We start from the raw sequence: 11,964 nt of genomic DNA, 5'->3' as shown, positions 1-11,964 counted from the left end.
AATCCTGGGCCTCACTAAGGGACCGTCCCCAGGTGGTATCCCCACAGAAGCGCAGGGACTGAAATACTACCACAGCCCTTAGGTTTTGTGATGGCATCAGCCAATTTTGAGGCGGGAAAAAATACGTGAACTGGAATAATTGCTACTTAAATGTGCTCTCAAATGGAGAAAGGCCAAGGAAAGCGATAATAAAGACCAGTGTTAATGGCAGGAGGCTGCCCAGGGCTACACTGCTTTCCTTTGTTTCCTGGGGTCAGATTTTCTCTGAATATACTTAAGCCATATATGGTTTTGCCAAACCGGGTTTCATCTGAAGTCTGAGACAACAGCACACAGCGTGGGGCTCCAGACGCACATATTTTGGTGTTTGCAGAAGCTGCCTGTGGTCACACAGGGAGAGGCGTGTGCCCGGGGCTATGGGATGGCCACCTCTCCCAGAGCCTCCTTCCTGACCAGGAGCGGGCTCCCCTGTTCTCAGAATCTTGGGTTCCTGAGTGGATATCACCCTGGGAGCACCAGTGGCAAACAGCAAGCGATTTGAAGCTGGACCGCAGACAAAAAACAATATCAGTAAACAGGGCAAAAAAGAGGAAAGTTTAAGCATTGATTTGCTCCAGTAAAGATATCATTTGACTTTCTAGCTAAACTTAAAGGAATTCCAGAAAATTATGTGATGAAACATACTAAAAGGGGAAAAAAAGATTTTCTCCGAAATTTTACATTATACAAACAGACTCTCCAGAGAGAGGTGAGGTCCTGAGCTGTCACCACATCTAAATAAAGGAATATTAATAAAAGAAAAAACAAACTTGTATATGAAAGTAGACAAGAAATGAAAATAACTCACCACAACATTATTTAATAGGGCAAGAAACTATTTAATTTAAAAATTCATGCACCGTGTAATCCCATATAATCAGACTGATTTGCTCTACTGGCAAGCTCGAGATCAAATCTATATTCAATTTTGGTCCAACTTTCCACAGACATTGAATTAAAGCTGCATCACATTGTCAGACTAAGATAAAGACCACCAACAAAAATTATATAAGCTTTTGAAGCTCAATTAAAACAATTAGATGATCTATTTTATAATGTTATATAGTTAAATTGCCCAAACATACCATTATTCTTATGTAGAGAAATTGAGAACAGGACTGACGCTTAAGGATTAAGTTACTTTATTTTCAAAGAGATCAAAGTAATTTCTCAGCTACCAAATGAAATAAAGGCATTCGTGTTAAGTCATTATGGAATGGCCCGATGGTTGCCAGGAAAAGACTACTAATGCTGTGTGTGTGTGTGTGTGTGTGTGTGTGTTGAACATATTTAACAATATAGAAGCACATGAAATTTCGGCTGTGTATTATGCTCTATTAATTGAAAAATAACCCTTGAGATCCTATTCTTATTCAAAAGTCTTAGATCAACAATTATACTACATTTCATTTTCAAGTTTGGTGTCATGTGTGTCATTCCCACTTATTTTGTTTCTATCTGTACACAAAAGGCGCAAAATGTAAGTGTGATTAAGAAGGCTACAATCATGGACCAGTGAAGCCCAAGTTCTCTTCGAGTCACAAGCACTGACCGAAAATCTCTGATTGTTGGTTGGCATTTCGTGCCAACTGCCCACCTCAGCAGCAAATGGGCAGACAGAACACACCTGCATGAGACCACACTGTGCTAGGCATCTTGGAACAGAAAACTCCCCAGTCAGACATCAAGGCTGGCTCCTCGCTGTGCCTCCTACAAAACAGCTTTAGCATTGAGCCCTCAGAGGGGCACACTGACCACAGCACTATCTCTGCAAAATGCACTGACCTCCTGGGGGCAGAGGTCCATGCCGTTGGAGCTCCTCCGCTGGCTGGGCAGATGGTGCTGTGACCCGCACCGCGTCTACCCTATCAGGTGTGTGGAAGCACATTTTAAAATGCACCAGCTCACACACTATCTGTGAGCCTAGCCCAGGCCGTACACCCAGCTCTATCAGAGCAGCGACACTTCTGTCAACAACCATAGCAGTTGTGTAAACGCCATTTTCTTGACATAAATAACAGAAACATATGGCCTGAGACAGGAAGTGGGGGCTACCTGGATAGATTGATATCCTGCTTGACAAGTGACGATATTTATGACATGATTCCGCCTGACAGAGAAAGGGGAGGGGTGGCCGGCTAATGGCTTTTTCATGAACTCTGTGACAATACACACCGAGCACTGGAAACCTTCACTCTCATGCTGATCCTACATACCTGTTGCTAAACATGGTCGTTATTGAGGGAGAAAAATTTTTTTTTTTTCCAATGGCAAAAATGTGTGTCTCTGAACTGAAGCAACAGTGAGGCACCGCAAATCTTCACACAGAATGGGTTGTCGATGTTACACTATTCTCACACAAACTTCATCCAGGAAAATTACTCACTTTTCAACAATTCTTGCCATCCCCACATTTTGTTGTTGGGGTGTGTGTGCTTACATCACATTTCAAGTGAAAGAGTACAACTGTACCTATTGCACAGCTAGATGGAGTTAGACATACTCATGTACTGTCATGGAACTACCGACCATCCACAGGCATCTACTGGAAATGTTTCCCACACACAGTGTGCTCAGTTCTGAGCTGTGCCTCTGACTCACGGTAGCCTGGGTGTCACACGCTGTTGTCCTCTCATGAAAAGACACCATTTGCAACGTGCATGCTTGTTCTGATGCCCAACCTTGAAGAGCAGTGTTGTTCTAATTGAGTTAAGCCCACAAATATTTATTGACTGTTTTACATCAAGTTCTGCAAGGCATTCTGAGCTCAGTAAAGCCAAGTGCATGCCATCAACTGTGGGCACATTAGATGTACATGAGTAACCCTAACAGAGGGGGAATGTAACAGATTCTGCTTCACTTCTTTTCTCTCCATGGGACCACTCCCATCAGCCTAAAAACAAACTTCTTTCCTCATTCTAAAAAAGTAATAATAAAATACATGAAACGGGTTAAGTGTGTCAAAAGGTCCACACTTCCAGTTTTGAGATGAATAGTCCTGGGATGTAATATACAACATGGCCACTCTAGTGACTAAACCTATACTGCATATTTGAAAGTAGTCAAGAGAGTTGATCTCAAAAGCTCTTGTCACACAAAATATATTGTCACTATGTGTGGTGATGGATATTAACTAGACTTATTGTGGTGATCATTTCACAATATATACAGATATTGAATCATTATATTGTACACTTGAAGCTAATATAATGTTGTATGTCAATTAGACCTCAACAAAAGTTTTAAAAAATTAAACATCAGAACAAAACCAAACAAATTAGTTGTTCCCAAGACAACAGAAATGAAACAGCTGACTTAACCCCTAACACATTAATTGCATTAAATGTAAATGTTCTAAACCCACCAATTAAAAGACACAGATTGACAGAGTGGATTATAAAATTTTTTTTTAAAAGACCCAATTATATGTCTGCAAGAAACTCACTTGAATTATACAATATAAGCAGATTAAAAAATAGAACAGACAAACATAGATTATGAAAAAAATAATCAAAGGAACGCAAATGTAGGTGGCTATATTAATAATCAGATACAATAGACTTCAGAGCAAGGAAAGTTAATAGAGACAGAGGGTTAACTTATATAATGATAAAAGGGTCAATCTATCAAGAAGATATAGCAATCTTAAGTGTATATGCACCAAACAGCAGAGCTACAAAATATGTGAACCAAAAAATAACAGAAATGGAAGTAGAAATATGTCGAGAAATTAAGAACAATTATAGTTGGAGAATTCAAGACCCCTCCCTCAACAATTGGTAAAACAACTAAAAAAACAATTAATACAGAAGTCAGGAGGAATATAGAATAACTCAACAACATCATCAGCCAACAAAATCTAGTTAACATTTACAGAACACTCCATCCAGCAAGAGGAAAATATGTATTCTTTTCAAATGCCCACAGAACTTATGCTAATATGGACTGTCTTGTCTTAAGATAGCTACTATTACAAAACAGGCAATAACAAATGTTGGCGAAGATGTGGAGAAATTGGAATCCTTGTGCACTGTTGGTGGGGATGTAAAATGGTCAAAATGGCTCCACCACTGTGGAAAAGAGTATGGAAGTTCCTAAAATTTAAAAACAGAAATAGTACATGATTCAGCAACTCCATTTGGGCTCTCAAAAAGATACTAGTCCACCCATGTTCACAGCAGCTTTATCCACAATACGCACAAGATGGAAGCGACCCACATGTTGGTCAACACAGAAGTGGATAAACAAAACGTGGTCTACACATGCAACGGACTTATTCAGCCTTCCAAAGGAATGAAGTTCTGACACAGGCGACAGCACAAATGTACCTGAAGGACATTATCCTGAGTGAAATAAGCCAGTCACAAGAAGACAAATACTGTACGATTCCACTTATATGAGGGCCCTAGAGTCATCAAATTCACAGAGACAGAAAGTATTGTGGTGAGTGCCAGGGACTGGGGCAGGGGGGTGGGGAGTGAATGTTTAATGGGGACAGAGTTTCAATTGTGCAACATGAAAAACAGTTCTGCAGATGGAGGTGGTGATGTTTGCATGACACTGTGAATATACTTAATGCTGCTAATTTGTACACTTAAAAATGGCTAGAATGGGAAAGTTTAGGTTATGTATATTTTACCTCAATTAAAAATAATCGTAATAATAAAAAAGTCAAGGTTATAAAAAAAAAGATCATGAGAGGTGTAAATGGTGTGGAAAGTGGTGAGAAACTGACTCCTGGTATATTCACATAATCCAATTACAATCCCAAAATAAGATGTTTGTAGAGTAAAACTCACTCAGACCCGTGAAGGTCCTTATGTGTTCCTTACCCACAAAAATCTGAAGAAATCCTTTGATCGGTGTTTCATGCAGTGACTTAATATTGATTTTCCTAGTTGCCTCTGTTTAAAATATAACATAAGTAAATGAAGTACCTCCAGTGGCATTTGAAATAGTCTTTATCCTTCGGAGTAGAAAGAGCACTTTAAAACCATTAGCAGAACTGGCTGGCGCTCCTCTGGTGGCCTGGGTGTGGCCTCGGGTGCCTAATGGCCTTGTGGTTTGCAAGGCAAACAGTGCTGCGCTGCGGGAGCAGCCCGACTGGGGAGACGGAGTGCGCCTGCGCAGCAGTGCAGCCCTGCAGACACCCACAGGGCCGCGCCCGAGCCCCGCAGCTGCAGGTTGGGGAGGCGTCTCCGGGTTCGAGGATGAGAAAGGACTAAGATGCCTCTGAGGACGCTGCTGTGCTTACCCACCTGTCACTGCGCAGGGGCCAGGTCCTTCCAAATGTACTGGAAAGTCTCCCACAGGCCTCGCTCCACTTCCCGTCTCAGGAGCGGGCGGTGGGGCAGACAATCTGGCCTTCTCTGGGCCGTGCCCTTGGGCTGATCGGTGTCAGGTTATGTTATGTTTTCCTGGCAGACACTTCAATGCCGGGTTTGTGAGCAGCTGTGGCAGAACCAGAGCACTAGCCCAGGAGCGAGGCCCCTGGGGCCCCCATTTATCACGCAGTCCTGACAGGGGCCCCTGCGCAGGGCCTGCCCCGCAGAACCGCCAGCTCTTGTCCACCGACTCTCCGATATTATTTTAAAGTATCTCCTTAGCCGCCTTCCTTTCCAAACAAGTGTGGTATTCCCCGACGTTCAAAAAGTCATCTTGGATAATCAGAGCGCACAGTGTCAGGAGTTCCCGGGGCATCTCGGGGACACCTTTAACTTGAAAATAAGGCGTCCTTACGGGTACAGCAGGAGCACCACGTTGGAAAGGATTTACGGCCCATACAGGATGTGAGCTTCCAAGCTGTTAAATTCAGGAGATTCAAATACACCAGTAAGAAACACGGAAGGGAGAAGCCCTACTATTTAGTAGGAGTTCAGCACATAAAATCCAAAAGGATGACATTTATAAAGTGTGTGTGTGTGTGTGTGTGTGTGTGTGTGTGCGCACGTGCAGTGTGTGTGAACGTCACTGCAGGTGACAGGGACACAGGTAGTGAATATCCTGAAACAGGCTGATGAGGACGGAATTCCCCATCAGTGCATCTCACCCAGGAATTTTGGCCTCCTGGGGACACTAGGCCACGGCTGGAGGCGTTTCTGGTTGTCACACCTGAGGGTAGGGAGTGCTCCTGGCATCTGGTGGTGGAGGACACAGTGTACAGAACGGCCCCGTGACAATGACCTAGCCCAACGTCGGCAGCTCCCACACTGACAAGGCTGCTGTAAACGGATTCTGGGGGATGTGGGTTGAAGCAGCAGTGAGCCTGGCCATCGTACATCTTTCGTATTCAACCACAGTTCGTAACAAAACTTCAGTGTTTTTTGTGTGTTTTTTTTAATTTTCTTACCAGGAAAGTAATAAAACTCTCAAGAAGTAGGGAAGAGCTCATGAAAACTTCTCACAATGTTGGCAGGAACGAGCCAAATTCCAAGTGTTGTTGCAAAGGGAGCATCACAGTTTATGCTCCGCACGTTGTAAGAGTAAGACGGGCTTGGTCTGGACCCAGGCCCCGGGCAAGGGCTCAGGTAGGGCAGATCTGGAGCGAACAGTCACACAAACTGCACAAGCACAACTGCACACAGCCTGTCATGACGGTGTGAGGAAGAGGGGACCTCACCTGGACTGGGCTGTGAGGGCTCACTATGCACACTGAGACCTGTGGATGAGAAGCACACTGAGGGGACGTGGGGGTGACCACCCGGGAGAGGGATCAGCCTGTGCAAAGACTCTGGAGCAGACAGGCACACATCTCCTGCTTCCCCTGCAAAGACCCACCTACCTAAAATGTATATAAATAGACTAAATGTACATGCATATTTCAATTATTCATGGACTGAACATGCACGAGCACCATCTGTGCTCAGACAATGTTCGTGGGGTACAGCAGGGAGCAACATCAGCCCTGCCCTGCCTGCATGGAGCTCACATCAGATGGGAAGGCAGAAAATACTTGAAAACAAATCTAACATGTTCAGTCAGAAACTCTCTGACATCAGCTCCAAGCGAAATGTGGTCTGCGCTGAGCTGGGTGCTCCAGGGTGGGGTGGGGGCTCAGCAGGTGTTCAGGTGTTGTTTAGCTTCCTGGGAAGAACGGGAGGGATGGCCAATGCCTTGCTCTCTTCTGGACAGACTTACAGACAATGCTCCACCTTTCTCAGTTCGTGGCCACTTCCAGCTGGTGGGTCAGGACAAACTTCCAGAAAAACTTGGGGGGCCCTGAGCTGTCGGTCAGTATATGATGACTTAGCGTCAGGTATAGAGAGCAGTTGGGTTAGACCATGTGTGCATTCAGGGAAGTGGCAGTGGCTGGTTCAGGGATCAGTCAAGCTCACCTAGGACTTGCCCTACAGAAGGCTTGGACTGGAGCTGAGTGTCCTAATCTGCTGTTGCCACCACCCTGTCTGTCTGCAGCTGATGGGAAAGCCAGATGTTCTGACCTCCATGGGGTCCCCGGAAGTAGGTTTTTGCAGGCAAAGCAGGAGGAATTCCTATCAGAATTGGTTTTCTGCCAGTCCTCTCTCACTTGAGCCTGGCCTGTCCTGTTTGGGGACATGCAGTCCGCACACAGAATGCCAAGTGCTATTTATAGAACAAAGTAGATCTTGTTGGTCAGCTTCTGAGTTTGAATTTTGCTAAATTTTGCAGTGTTTTGGAAGTCTTTCTAAAACTACTTTATTAAATTTCAAAAATCAACTAGATTGGCAGGGAGATCTCCTTTTTAATCAACATCATTGAGCTATATAATTTGCATGTAGCAAAATGGACCCATTTTAAGGGCACAATTAGATGAGTTTTTGACAAATTTCTACACCCAGGTCCCCACAGTCAAGATTTAGAAGATCCCATCCCCCCAAAGCTCCTTGATCCCAACCAATTCTTGTCCCACCCCCAGGTAATTTTAAAAATACATAAATATACAAACATCATTAAAAGTCTTATGGTTCAAGTTTGTAGGTTCCATTTTTTACCTTTTTCAAACAATGTACAGTGCGTTTTAAAGACTTGGTCATAATGTAAAAAGTCAACAAAATATACTAGTTTCTGACTATGTAACCTTGGTGAGGGTGAATGAGACGAGGTTTGAACGAGGACCCCGAAGTGAAAGCAGAAAGGGCATGTTTTGTCCCAGCGTGCCACCTTGCTGCTGTTCTACTGTCCTGGATACTTATGGGACCGATTTTATTAGGTCCTAAATCTGCCGAAGCTAGTACCTTGCAGATTTGTTAATATCTTGATGATATGCATTTCACCACCTTAAAAAATGGAAAACCTTTTCTAAAAGTTACAGGCATAACCTTTTAAAATATCTCAAGAAAAGTGAATGACAGGTTAAAATCTGATGGGCTAATGGTGTATTTTGAATGAAAGATCAAGTAGAAAAGCTGAAATGTAGGCAACTGAACTTAGGAGGAAGGAGAAGTTGATCACCTCGTGGCCTGTCCTACTGGTGGTCACCACACACCTTCTGAAGTAGCTCTATAATGTTGCTCCTATGGGCCAGCTAATTTACATATCATTGGATAAGTTGGTGATGTATTTTCATAAATCACCTTATCCAATGCTATGTAAATCAGCTGGCCCTGAGAAGCAACATTATAGGTCTGTTATACATAACAGACACAATACTCATTACCCACAGTACGGGACTTAGAGAATACATTTACCTACATGAGCAGCACCATGGAAGGAAATGCCACAGCGTGGTGGTGAGGACAACACATGAGTCTAGTCCCCAGTGGGGCTGGTGACGATTGAACTCTGTCAAACTACTGAACCCCAGCTCCTGTGAGCCAGTGAATGGTGGAGAAGCAGGTGAACAGCCCACCTTCCGCTCCCTCTTTCCAACACACCTACAGTCATCATGACCAGCACCCAGCACGCCAGCCCCCTGGCCGCAGCTGTTAGGACCTTCTTGAAACCTGCACTCATTGCCATGATATCGGTGCTTTCAGATCTCCTCAGTCCTTTCGTGTACCCTGGGTGGGGCGGAAGTTAGATGTGGGGGTGGAATCTCATTTTTAATGAACCAAAACTGAATTGCTTACAACTTAGACTTATATTGTGTCATTAATAAAGTGTGAATGTGCAGGGAGTAGTAAGTTGTGGCCTGGTTGTGGGATTGTAGTTTCCTTTATCATAGCAGATAGCTACGAGGAACACAAAATTGCAAAATGGACTTTGTAAAGTGCCCCTTTGTCACAATGGCCAGAAACTTACACCAAGTTGACAGTAACACAGAGTATAATCCAGGTCACCTGAAAAAAATCAATTAAATGGAGGTTTGGAAATTTAAGAGGCTGTGTGTAAATTGAGCTGACAGTCACAAGACCAGCACCAGCTGAAGGAGACTGACATTTTGGGTCAAAGGAGGTGACATCCAGCAAGGATGTCCACGCTGGCCTCTCCTCTTTTTGAAAATAAAGAAACTGGCTCAGTTCTTGGTGGGAGAGGCAAGAAAAGTGGAGGCCATTTGATTTCTACGCACAGAGGCCACAGATGCCCTGAACTTGGGTTCTCCTGCGAGGAGAACATTCTCTACATCTGATTTTGCATGTAGAGGTCACTCACATCCAAAAAGCATCCTGAAACAGATCTGCAAGTGGGTGCTCATGTATCTGAAAGACCCTCGAAGCCTTCAGAAGAGTCCCCTCCAGCCCTATAGATAGTTTCTGTATTGATTAATTTTGCTTGGAAGTCCATCCAGAAGAGAATTATTTTAGCTTGAGATTTCGTCCCCTGTACGTGTGCAGTGGTAGGTCAGGCTTCCTTGGCCAGGCAGGGTTGTATCAGTTCACTCACACCGTCCATTGTCTTCTCTTTAGTCTCAGAGCCCCTTCCAAGTTCACACATGTGCGCTTTTCTCGCTCTCGTCAGATTCCCAAGTTGTCTGTCACCTCGGCAGGTGCAGCATGAGCTTGGCCTTCTCTGAGCTGCTCGCTCCTGTTTATTATCCACGTGCGTCTGAGGGGGCCACTCTCTCCCCATTAATGGAAAGGGGACACAGAAGTCTCTTAGTCCAACTCCCCCGACTTCCAGACTCAAGTTCTGTGGCTCCCCAAAAGCACTCACCAGCCAGGAGACGTCGTGGTGTGTGGGGTTCAGGGAGGAGGTGCAGGGTCGTTGGGAGTCCCGGGTGGGGGCAGCTAGTGGACACGGGTCCCAGGGTGCCGGTGTCCGGCACGGCCCTGCAGAGTCCTGATCATTATTTAGCCCGAAGGGGACTAGGAATACTTTGTGAATCACATTTCATTAAAGTAAGGGGATTCTGTGCTTTTATAGCTCATCTCGGATACACACATGTCCCTGTGCTATATTGACCCTTGGAAACGGGGGACACTGATTCGAAGGAGCCATTAACATTTGGTGACTCAGCCTGTGCCACACTTGGAGACCCGTGTTGACACTGGAAGCTCAGTGTTCCCACGGGAAAACCATTGCTACTGAACCACACTCTATTTCAGAGGCCCACTTAATGGCCTCACGTGTCCTGTCATCAAATGGGGTACCGAAGCCAGTCTTGGAAAGGGACTAGGGCAGTTGATGCCACGCAGGTGTTACCTTCACTGAGGTTTCTCTTCTTTCCCTGGAGAATGGACTAATACAGGGTGTAATCAAGAAATTACAGCAACGTGCTTGATGGTAAATGAGAGGTTAGAGACTATGGAAATGCCAATGAAATGGGGAGGAAGACTGATGGAGAGGTTACATGTTAGATGAGTCTTGACTGGTGAGCAGGGTTTGCCAGACGGGCCCACCAGGCGAGGAGCACCCGGCAAAGGAAACGGTAGTGCAAAGGTATGCGACAGAACAGCACAACTGGGAAACAGATAAGAGATAGATGAAAAATGAGAGATATTTAAAGATAGATAGGCAGGTAGATAGGTAGGTAGGTAGGTAGGTAGGTAGGTAGATAGATAGATAGATAGATAGATAGATAGATAGATAGATAGATAGATAGATGATAGATACATAGATAGATAGATAGAAGATACTAGATAGATAGACAGATAGATAGATAGATGATAGATAGATAGATAGATAGATAGATAGATAGATAGATAGATAGATAGATAGATAGATATGAATATAATTTATCAGTTAGCTAAAATCCTCTGGAATGTCCATGTGTCTGGGGTCCCACCTCCATGTGTCTGGAGTCCCATGTCCACGTGTCTGGGGTCCTACCTCCAATGCAGTGCATAGCAAACCTTTCCCTGAGTCCTAGTCCTAAAAGCCTCTAAAGCAAAGAAACTGCACACAGTGTTTTCACTATTCAGAGAAAGACAAACTGTAGCTAAAAGCAAGTAAGTTGGGAGGCAGAAGAGAGACACCACAGTGTGTCCTTGGCAAATGTGAGGGCGGGACCACAGATCCCGGAGCAGTGGTCAGCAAACAGGGCTGCTCCCTGCCGGTGATGGGAGGCTCCAGGTTGGAGTTCTCTCCATCTCTGTCTCGGGAAAACAAACACCACGGTGCAGAATCCATTATCTAATTCGATAGTGTTCCAGAGTATGCGGAGAGACTCATGCACTTTTACAAAGTTTAAATCAACCCACAAACACGAGGTTCAACATTCTTACCAACTTCTGGGAACATTGCACATGAGGCTATCTAGTGGATGACTATGGGATATTATACCCAACAAACAAACAAACAAATAATTAGATAAATTTAAAAATATATATTGTATATACAAATAATATAAGTGTATGTATAAATAAATAAAAATAAAACAAATTATGTCTATTGATGTTTCACACCAATAAGCACAGATAAAAAGAGATTTTACTTAAGGCCCCCCAAAATAACATTGTCCTGAAAACATTTCATTGTTACCTTTTATATCTTATATTATCCACAAGACCTACATCAAACAACAGTTTTCCAGACTTCAGTTTGTGAGTATAACAAAGAACATCACTT

This window comes from Rhinolophus ferrumequinum, chromosome 7 (assembly GCF_004115265.2).
Source record: "Rhinolophus ferrumequinum isolate MPI-CBG mRhiFer1 chromosome 7, mRhiFer1_v1.p, whole genome shotgun sequence".
Classification (NCBI taxonomy): Eukaryota; Metazoa; Chordata; class Mammalia; order Chiroptera; family Rhinolophidae; genus Rhinolophus; species Rhinolophus ferrumequinum.
This window is presented reverse-complemented; position numbering follows the sequence as displayed.